The sequence below is a fragment of the Balaenoptera musculus genome, chromosome 5 (genome assembly GCF_009873245.2).
Source record: "Balaenoptera musculus isolate JJ_BM4_2016_0621 chromosome 5, mBalMus1.pri.v3, whole genome shotgun sequence".
Lineage (NCBI taxonomy): Eukaryota > Metazoa > Chordata > Mammalia > Artiodactyla > Balaenopteridae > Balaenoptera > Balaenoptera musculus.
Genome location: NC_045789.1, coordinates 22688723 through 22699540, shown reverse-complemented (window position 1 = coordinate 22699540; position 10818 = coordinate 22688723).

The following is a 10818-nucleotide window of genomic DNA, read 5'->3' as shown; positions in this document are numbered from 1 at the left end:
AGGGGGACATTGTCCAAGCTGAGTCTGGCAAAATCCTCAAGCTGAGGAAACTGAGCTGAGATTCTGGGGAAATGCAGGAAGCTGGAGTACCCAGGGAAGAACAATGTAGAGGAGAGAGCTACAAAGAGAGAGAGAGAGAGAGAGTTCTGGAGGTATGGAGAGGTCCAGCATGAGCACTCAGCTCAGAACTGATCAGCCCATACATGGGAGGAAATTGCCCAAAGTCAGGGAAAGAACCACCCAAAACCACTGACCAGAGGGAACCGTGTTTCGAGCACACACAGATTTGGGAAGAGTGCCTGCTGGAAAAATTCACATTTCACGGGGCATTGGACAGCCTACGCAGGCAAGCCTCGGAGAATAATTTGTCCCAGATGGAGAACTGGTCCAAATGTGCTTAGCAAATCACCAAAGTAAGACTTGCAAGGATCAAACTGTTTCTGAGTTAACAACAACCCAGAACAAAGCTCAAGAATAGCTATAGAACTACAAACATACCCAGCATCCCACAAGGTAAAAGTCACAATGTCTGACATTCAGTAAAAAATTACCTATAATGGAAAAGAATCTAAAAAAGAATATATATACATATACACACACATATATATATGAATCACTTTGCTATACACCTAAAACTAACACAACATTGTAAATCAACTATATTTCAAAAAAATTGTTTTCAAAATTGAAAAAATAAAAGACAGAAAACAATGTAAAAATTACCAGCCATGCCAAGAAGCAGGAAAATACAACCCATAATGAGGAGAAAAGTCAGTCAATTGAAGCTGATCCAGAATTGACACAGATGTTAGAATCAGCAGACAAATATGCCAAACCAGTTATTATATCTCTATTCCATCTGTTCAAAAAGTTAGAGGAAAGATGGAACATACAATAAATGTAGGTTTGGATTTAAAAAATATTTGGTTTAGGATATAAAAAATCCTAAACCAAACTATTGCAGATGAAAACTACAATGTCTAAGATGCAAAACACAATGGATGGGATTAACAGCAGGGTAAACATTGCAGAAGAACAGATTAGTTAACTTGAAGACAGCAATAGAAACTATCCAAAAAGAAACATAGAGAATAAAAAAACAAAAATAATAATTTAAAAGAGAGACAGAGCCTTGGTGAGCTGTGAGACAACGTCAAGATGCTTAATATATGTGCAATTGGAGTCCCTGAAATAGTGAACAGGGAGGAAGAGAAAAATATCTGAAGAAATAATGACCCAAAACTTTCCAAATTTGATGAAAACTATACACTTACAAATACAAGAGTGTCAATGAACCCAAGCACAACAAAAATGAAGAAAACCCACACTAAGTCATATTATAAGTAAATTGCTCAAAATCAATAATAAAGATAAAATCGTAAATGTAGCCAGAAAGGATGGGGGTGGGGGGAGAAGATCATGTTACATACAGAGGAACATAGATAAGGATTACAGTAGATTTCTTGTAGAAAACAATGCAAGTGAGAAGGCAGTGGAGCAACATCTCTAAAGTACTGAATGAGAAAAAATATGTACTGTCAACCTAGAGTCCATACCCAGAAAAAAAAGTCTTTCAAGAATAAAATCAAAATAAAGGCTTCTCAGGCCTATGAAAACTAAAAGAATTCACCTCTAGCAGATCCTAAGTATAATATGTTAAAGGATGTCCTTCAAACAGAAGGAAAATGATACTAGATGAAATATGGATCTACACAAAGGAATGAAGAGCATTACCATCAGACGTGGTAACAGCACAAGTAAATATATAATATTTTCCCTTATTATTTTAGTCTCTTTAAAATATAATTGGCTCTTGAAACAAAAATATGACAACAGAGTGTGTGGTTTATGACATATACAGCACAATGTGTCACAAACTGTGATATGTCACTAAAATAATACTTAGAGGGAAATTTATAGCACTAAACATCTATATTGGAAAAAAAGGAAGTTCTCAAATCAATTATCCTAGGCTCCACTTTAAGCAACTAGTAAAAGAAGAGCAACTTAAGCCCAAAGTAAGAAGAAAGGAAATCATAAGGATCAGAAGAGAAATTAACAAAATATAGAACAAAAATAATAGGGAAAATTCATGAGGTCAAAAGCTGATTCTTTGAGCTTTTGTATCAATAAAATTGATAAACCTCTTGCCAGACTTACGAGGACAACAAGAGAGAAGACAGTATTACCAGTAGCAAGAATGAGAGGGTGACATCACTACAGATCCTACAGATATTAAAAGAATAATAAGGAAATATTATGAACACCTTTTTGCTAATAAATTCAGTGACTTAGATGGAATGGATAAATTCATTGAGAGACAAACTACCAAAGCTTACTGTAGAGGAAGATATCCTGAGTAGTCCTGTAAGTATTAAAAGAAATTGAATTGATAATTTAGAACCTTTCCACAAAGAAAACTCCAGGCCCAGTCACTGATGACTTCTATGAAATATTTAATGAGTAAATAACGCCAATACTACACAATCTCTTCCAGAAGATTGAAGAAGGGGGAACACTTCCCAAATCACTCTGTGAGGCAGCATTACCCTGGTATCAAAACCAGACAAGGACATTTTGAGAAAAGAAAACTACAAACCAATATCAATATCCCTCATGAACATCAACACGAAAATTCTTAACAAATCTAATCCAACAACGGGGGAAAATGATAATACATCATGACTGAGTGGGTTTATCCCAGGCGTGCCAGCTGGGTTTAACATTTGAAAATTGATCAATGTAATTCATCATATTAACAATAAAAAATCCAAACTATACAATCATCTAAACAGACACACAAAAAGCATTTGGCAGTACCCAACCTCTATTCCTGATAAAAAAAAAAAAAAATCTCTCAACAAACTACAAATAGAAGTGAACTTCCTGGGGCTTCCCTGCTGGTGCAGTGGTTGAGAGTCTGCCTGCTAATGCAGGGGACACGGGTTCGAGCCCTGGTCTGGGAGGATCCCGTGTGCCGTGGAGCAGCTGGGCCCGTGGGCCACGACTACTGAGCCTGTGTGTCTGGAGCCTGTGCTCCGCAGCAAGAGAGGCCACGATGGTGGGGGGCCCGTGCACCGCGATGAAGAGTGGCCCCCACTTGCCGCAGCTAGAGAAAGCCCTCACACAGGAACGAAGACCCAACACAGCCAAAAATAATAAATAAAATAAATAAATAAATAAATAAAATTAAAAAAAAAAAAGAAGTGAACTTCCTTAGTTTGATAAAGAACATCTCTGAAAAACCTACAGACTTAATGGTCTTAAATATGGAATACTTTCCCACAAGACAGGGGACAAGGCAAGGATAGCCACTTGTACCATGACTATTCAACATTGTACTAGAGGTTAGAGCCAGTGCAATAAGGTAAGAAAGAGAAATAAAAGGCATTCAGATTAGAAAGAAGGAAGTAAAACTGTCTTTATTCACAGATGACATGATTGTCTATGTAAAAATCCAATGAGATCTACAAAAAACTACCAGAATTAATAATAAATTTAACAAGTTTGTGGGATATAAGACCAATCAGAGTCTAAATTTTAAAGATATCATTTACAATATGAAGTATGGAGAAATAAATCTAACAGATGTGAAAAACCTATGCACTGAAAATTATAAAACACGAGATAAATTAAAGAAAACCTAAATAAGCAGAAAGTGTTCTATGGGTTGGAAGACTCAATATTGTTAACACGTCAATGCTCCTCAAATTGATCTATAGACTCAACACAGTGCAAATTCAATCTCAATAGGCTTTTTTTTTTTAAACTGACAAACTGATTCTGGAATTCATATGGAAATGCAAAGGATCTAAGATAGTCAAAACAACTTTGAAAGGAAAGAACAAATTTGGAGGACTAATATGATCTAATTTCAAGAACTTATTATAAAGTTTCAGTAATTGATATTGGTATTGGTGGTATTGTGTCAAGGTAAACAAATAGATCAATGGAACAGAATAGAGAACTCAGAAATAGACCCACACTTTTATGGCAGCTGATACAGCTGATTTCAAACAAAAATAAAAAGGTAGTTCAGTGGAGAATAAATAGACAATTGGTGCTAAAACAATTGTGTGTGTGTAAAAATGAACTTCTATACCTCAAAAAAAATGAAACTTATCTCGCATCATACACAAGAATTAATTCAAAATGAACCATAGACCAAAACGGAAAACCCAAACCTATAAAATTTCTAGGAAAAGTTAACAGACTTTTCTTAAAATAAGATTGTAAATATTTTAGGCTTGTGGACATTATGGCCTCCACTGCAACTATACAACCCTGCAATTATGGTGTGAAAGTGACCATAGAAAATGCGTAAATGAATGAGTATGGCTATGTGTCAATAAAACTTTATGACTATGTTGAGTCTACTCTGGGAATGCAAGAATGGTTTAAAGATAAACTATTAATTTAACTCACTCCATTAATAGATTAAAAGGAAAAAGCCAGATAATCATATCAATAGATACAGCAAAACAAAGCAACTAGCCAAACAAAAAAAAAAACCCACATTAGACAAATTTTGACAGTAATTCTTGATAAACTCTCCCAGAAAACTAGGAAGGGTGAGAAAGGGCACTTATCAAAACCCAACAGCAAACATTTTTTCATGTGAAAATTTAAAAGAATTGCTAGACCAAAGACAAAGATGCTTTCTGTCACCACGGTTATTCAACTCTACTTTATACTGGAACCAACTGAGCCAGACATAAAATGGGGAAAGATTGGCAAGAAAAGGTCCAAATTGTCTTTAATTGCAGACATGATTGTCTACATAGAAAATCCAAGGTAATCTCTCAAACTATTTAAAACCATATAACAGTTCAACATAACTGCTGGGTACAAGACAGCACACTAAAGTCAATAGCACTTATCCTGAACAGGAATACAATTTAGAACATATAAGAGAGGCAAACTCCATTCACAAAGGCAGTAAAATCTATAGGGTACCTAAGATGAAATCTAAGAACAGATGTACAAGCCCTATATGGAAGCAGTATAGCAGCGCGGGTCAGAGAAAAGCCTCCAACCCAGAATGCCTGGTTCTACATTATAGCCCTACTGCTAATTGGCTTGGGTAAATTACTTGACCACTCTCTGCCTCAGTTTCCCCATTTGTAAAGGGAGACAATAATATGTAACTCTCTGGGAAGTTGGGAAGATTAACTGAGTCAAATATAAGTGTTTAGAACAGTAATTGGCACATATAAATATATAACTGTTTGCTATTATTGTTGGGAAGAAAATTACAACACAATTGAACATGAAAGAATATCTGAATAAATATAGAGATAGATCATGTCCATGGATGGGACAATTCTGCCTTAGAAAAATATCATTTCCCCCTGGTTAAATTTATAAATTCTTTGCTGTTTCAATGAAAATGATAATGGGCTTTTTAATGGGATCTGATAAACTGAAAATTTATATAGAAAAGCAAAGGTCCAAGAATAGTCAAGACAATTTTGAGAAAAGCAAAGACTATACCACTTGATCTACTTGATACTGACTTATTATAAAACTATAATATCTAAGGCACATGGGCCAGATAAAAAGACCAATGGAATAGAATAGAGAGTTCAGAAATAGACCCACACATATACAGGAACTTGGTGTAGATGAGAGCTGGCATTATAATCAGAGGGAGAAAGATGGATTAGTCAATAAATGATTTGGATATTAGGTACTTCATGTGGGAAAAAAAGTATATAATTAGATCCCTACCTCACCCCAAACAGAGCATTATGCTATAGATGGGCTAAATGTAAATATAAAAGAAAGACATTCTATAGCTCACCTTCATAACTCAGCAGGTAGAGAAGTATTTACTGAAGAGGACACAAAAGGCAAAATACTTAAAAGAAAATATTGATAAACTTCACTACATCAGAATCAGCAACTTCTGAAGGAAAACAATACCATAAACAAAATTTAAGAGAAAAGCAACAAATTAGAAGAGAATGTTTGCAACACACACGATCAGACAGAGGATGGGTAGTAAAATTACATAAGAAGCTCCAGGAAATCAGTAAGAAAAAAGCCAGAGGGGCAAGGGAAGATCAGGCAGTTCTTAGAAGAGGAAATGGAGATTCTCAGCCTCACTAGTAATCAGGAAATGCAAATTAGACAACCATCATCTATCAGCTCACCCACCAACTTGAGGTGCATTTACTCAGTTTCAAGTGCTACTCAAAAGTCGATACACTGCTGTAGGAGTGTAAATTGTTTCTTGCTGTGGCAACATGTACGAAGTTAAATACATACATATACCATAACCCTGCCTCCAGGTGTCCATACTTGTTATGAGGAACCAGGTAAAATGATGTCACTGTATTGTTGTTTGAAATTCCTACAGGTTGGAAACAACCTAAATATCCATCCAAGTGGGTGGAGAGGATGGGAGAAATAATAAATTAATTGCAGTCACTGCTCATAAATGTTTAACAACCTACTATCTAGGGGGAAAAGCCTGAATCTGTAGCATTTGCTGATTTCCGGGCTGTAAATAACTCCCACCAGGGCTGATTCCTAGTTACCACCATGACATCACTGAACACAGAGTCTGGAAGAGAAACACACAATCCGTTCCTGCAAGAAGGTTCTTGGGGCAGGCTCCGGCACACCATTGTTTGTTTTCTCCTAGCATTCGAGATCAATAAAGAAACTAGGTAGAGCTGAAAAAATAAGGCTTAGAGAAAAAGCAATTTGCAATATGGTGCAATCAATGTGATAATGTTTGTATAAATTTTAAAATTACACAAAATGATATAATGCATGTACATGTGTTAAAGAATAGAGCATGGGTGAGAAGAAAACATAAATTTGGGGGCAGAATTTGGAAAGAGAATGGGAGGATTAGGACTAGGAAGGGATGCAAAGGAGTTTCAATATCTCTGATTTTATTTCTTACATTAAAAGATTCTGACATATTAGATGTCAGAATCTTTTTTTTTTTTTTGGATGCATTGGGTGTTCGTTGCTCTGCGCGGGCTTTTTCTAGTTGTGGCAAGCGGGGGCTACTCTTTGTTGTGGTGCGCGGACTTCTCACTGCGGTGGCTTCTCTTGTTGTGGAGCATGGGCTCTAGGGCGCACAGGCTTCAGTAGTTGTGGTGCGCGGGCTCAGTAGTTGTGGCTCGCGGACTCTAGAGTACAGGCTCAGTAGTTGTAGCTCACGGGCTCTAGAGTGCAGGCTCACGGGCTTAGCTGCTCCGCTGCATGTGGGATCTTCCCAGACCAGGGCTCGAACCTGTGTCCCCTGCATTGGTAGGCGGATTCTTAACCACTGCACCACCAGGGAAGCCCAGATGTCAGAATCTTAATACTGATTCCTTTGAATCGATATTCAGAAGGTGGGGGATTGTAATAATATACTCTAGTCTCTGTTTATTTATATCTCATTAAAATAAATACAATACAAAAAATAAAGTATGATCATGATTGTGTAAAAACAAAACTCTATCTTGAAAGGCCCCAGAATCAGACACTCCAGAAGGTTTCTGGTAATTATGTTTGGATTCAGGACGACACTCTTTCTATTTTCCTTTCTTTCCACATTTTCTATCATGAGTGTTAATTTTGCAGTGGCAGAAAATCACTAAACTTTGAGTGTGTGGCCAGATGACAGCCCTGGGTCCCTCCCTGGTGACATTGCTATTTGATGGGTCTTAGCACATTTCAGCGTTCTTAGACATTCTCTATCCAGAGGCACTGTGACCTAGACTGGGGTGGGTGGGTGGGTTTTTGTCTAGCCTTTCACTGGAGAAAAGATCCATCCGGGTACTGCTTCAGGCTGCCTCTCCAGGGAAAAACAGATAGTTCCCAGTGGCGAAAAGAACCAAGAGACCACCTTGAACTCCCTGTGGGACCTGGGTAGTCACAGAGGGGAAAGGTGGCAGAGAGGTAGTTACATTAGTACCAGCTAGTATGGGCTGACTGTACAAGATTTGGACTCACACAGACCTGGGTAAATCTCAGCTCGGCCACTTACTAGTGGGCGACTTCGGAAGTGACTTGGCGCCTGTTCATTCATTTATAAAATGAGTACTGTTGTAGATTCTGCTATAGTGCAAAATATTTGTAGTCCCTCCTTGGGGGAGGATTGTACTTATATGTGCCATTGAGGTCATGTGGTCATGTGACCTATAGTGTCCCTCCCTGCCCTTTGAACTCATGAGTGGTGGTTATGTGACTTACTTGGGCCAATGAAGTTGTAAGAGTGAGCTCATGACACCCATCTCTTGTTCACCTCTATCATGACCCCAGCAATGCCCAAATGTAGGGCTGCTTGGTCAGCCTGGCTCCCAGAGTAAGGATGACAATGATCAGAGCTGCAGCCAACTTGTGATGGGCATGTGGCATGAGTGAGAAATAGATTCTGCAAGGCACTGCATTTCCAAGGGTCATCCATTGCTGCAATACAACCTAGTCCATTCTGGCTGATACAGAGTCCTCACGTTTTGAGGACAGAATGAGATAACACCTGTAAAGTGTTTAACTACAACCAGCTAGCATACAGGGATGTAGCGGTCAGGATAAGTGAGGTTATGTTACAGTAGCAAATAACCCACAAATCTCGGTGACCAAACACAGCACATGTTTATTTCTCACTCACGCTACACATTTAATGTGGTCCCTGTTCTTTGTAATCATTCAAAGGTAAAGCCAAGATCAAGATAAAGATCATGGCTTTATCTTGACATTTGCTTTTTCAAGACCCTAAGTCAGGAGGAAAAAAAAAAAAGAATCTGGCAAACCACACTCAGGCTTTTAAAGTTCTAATTCAGAAGAGACACCAGTCACTTTCTTTACATTTCACTACACCTTCTTATGACGATGCCTAATTTTTGAGGGGACAGGAAGTGAAAATCTATCCAGTATGCAGGAGGAGGTGGGAAGCAGGACATGTGAGGTCAGCACGAAGACCTCCCTGTGGCCATTCGATGAATGGTAGCTGCTGTTAGAGTTACTGTTGATGATGACATTTAGGTTGATTCCAAATGGAGACAGACGGATGTGGGAATGGCATTCGAGGCAGGGGACAAGCATGTGCAAATGCACAGCGTCTTGAAAGGGCCAGCCTTGCTCAGAAAATTGCAGAACAGGTCGAGCATACAGGGAATTGGCTAGAGATGCAGTTTGGGACCACATTACAAAGACCTTAGAATTTAGACTCTAGCGTGTAGAAGCTGGGAGGCTTGAAACATTTTAAGCAGGAAAGTGAATGGTCAGCTTTCAGTCCACATGAGGGAGGGGTGAGCCCCTGAAAGCTGGTGGGGCGGTGAGGCCGGCATGAGAAGGGGGAGGGTTTGAGAGCTCTGAGAGCAAGTCAGCAGGACTGAAAGATGGACAGGCTGTGAAGGCTTAAGGGTGAGGGGTCGAGAATGACTCCAGCTCATCCTGAGTGGGAAGGAGGAGGAGGGCCAGTCTCGGTTTCTGGAGAGGATGCCTAGTGCAGTGCTGGAGGTGGTGAGTAGCTAAAATCACAAACAACGGTAATATCTCATTTGACAAGGTTGTGGAGCAACAGGAACTCTCTTACATTATCTCTTGGTAAATCCTTTGATATCAGTTACTAAAGCTCCACATACACAGATCCCAACATCTGGCAATTTCCTAATGAGCATATATGCCCAACGGAAGTAAGTCCAGGCAAACCTTTATTCATCATAACCTCCAACTGAAAACAAGCTAAGTGCCCATCACAAGGAGGGTACATTGCAGTGTATCTGTACAATGGAATACTATAAAACAGTGGAAAATGAATAAACTACAGCTGCATGTATATAATAATGAGTGAAACTCAGAAACATAATGTTGAGCAGAAGAAACCAGATAGAAAAACATTCACACTCTATGATCCCACACAAAGACACCCACCAGCAAAATTATAGTGTTAGAAGTCGAGATGGGGATTATCTTTGGGGTGGAGAGTGTGGGTCGTGAGGGAGGCCTTATGAGGATGGCAGTGGCCTCTTTTCCTGATGTAGGTGGTAGTTACACAATTTCACTTTCTCAGAGAGGTCCTCTCCACTCACCCTTTATAAAATAGACCCCTCCATCCATCTCCATCCCTGCACCCTGCTTTCTCTTCTCACTCATCATGACCTCTATGTTATACGTTCACATTGTCTTGTTGACCTCACCCCACTAATAGGTCAACTCCATGGGAGCAGAGAGTTTGGTCTGTTCTGTTCTCATTACCCCTGTGCTGGAAATGGGCCTGCACATAGTAGATGCTCAATAAATAGTCATCGTTAATGAAAGACTAGGGAGGAGGCTGTACAGAGAGAGAGGTTGGGGTCAGGAGAACAGAGGGGCAGGATGTGTCGAGGGGAAGGGACGCCTGCAGGTATAGGAGAGGAAGCAGTGGATGGCATGAGGTTGAGTGGGGTGGAGGTGGGCGCAAGAAGGAAGATGAGGGAGGGGCCTTGGCTCTGACGTAGGGGTGCTTCAGGAGAATGGAAGAGAAGTCCGGAGGAGCCCTGAGGGAGTCAGAGGAGACTGCATGGGGGTGCAAGGGGCTGAAGCTGAGCCTTGGGGCCCAGCAAGGTTCAAGACCACCAACTCCCGGGTCCCCAGCCTGGCTTACAGGCTGACGAAAGGGGTGGATCCTTGTGTTTGGCCAGGGCAAGGCCCTTTTCACTGTGATCCAGGGCATCCTGGAAGACAGGGTGGGTATTTCAGTGGGATTGACAGATGGGGAGGATGGGGGTGAGGGGGTCTCCCCAAGATCAGAGAGGCGAGGGTCAGCATGATGATGATAATGGCTAACATTCCAGAGCACCAATCAGGCCCCTGCTAAGCATGAACTGG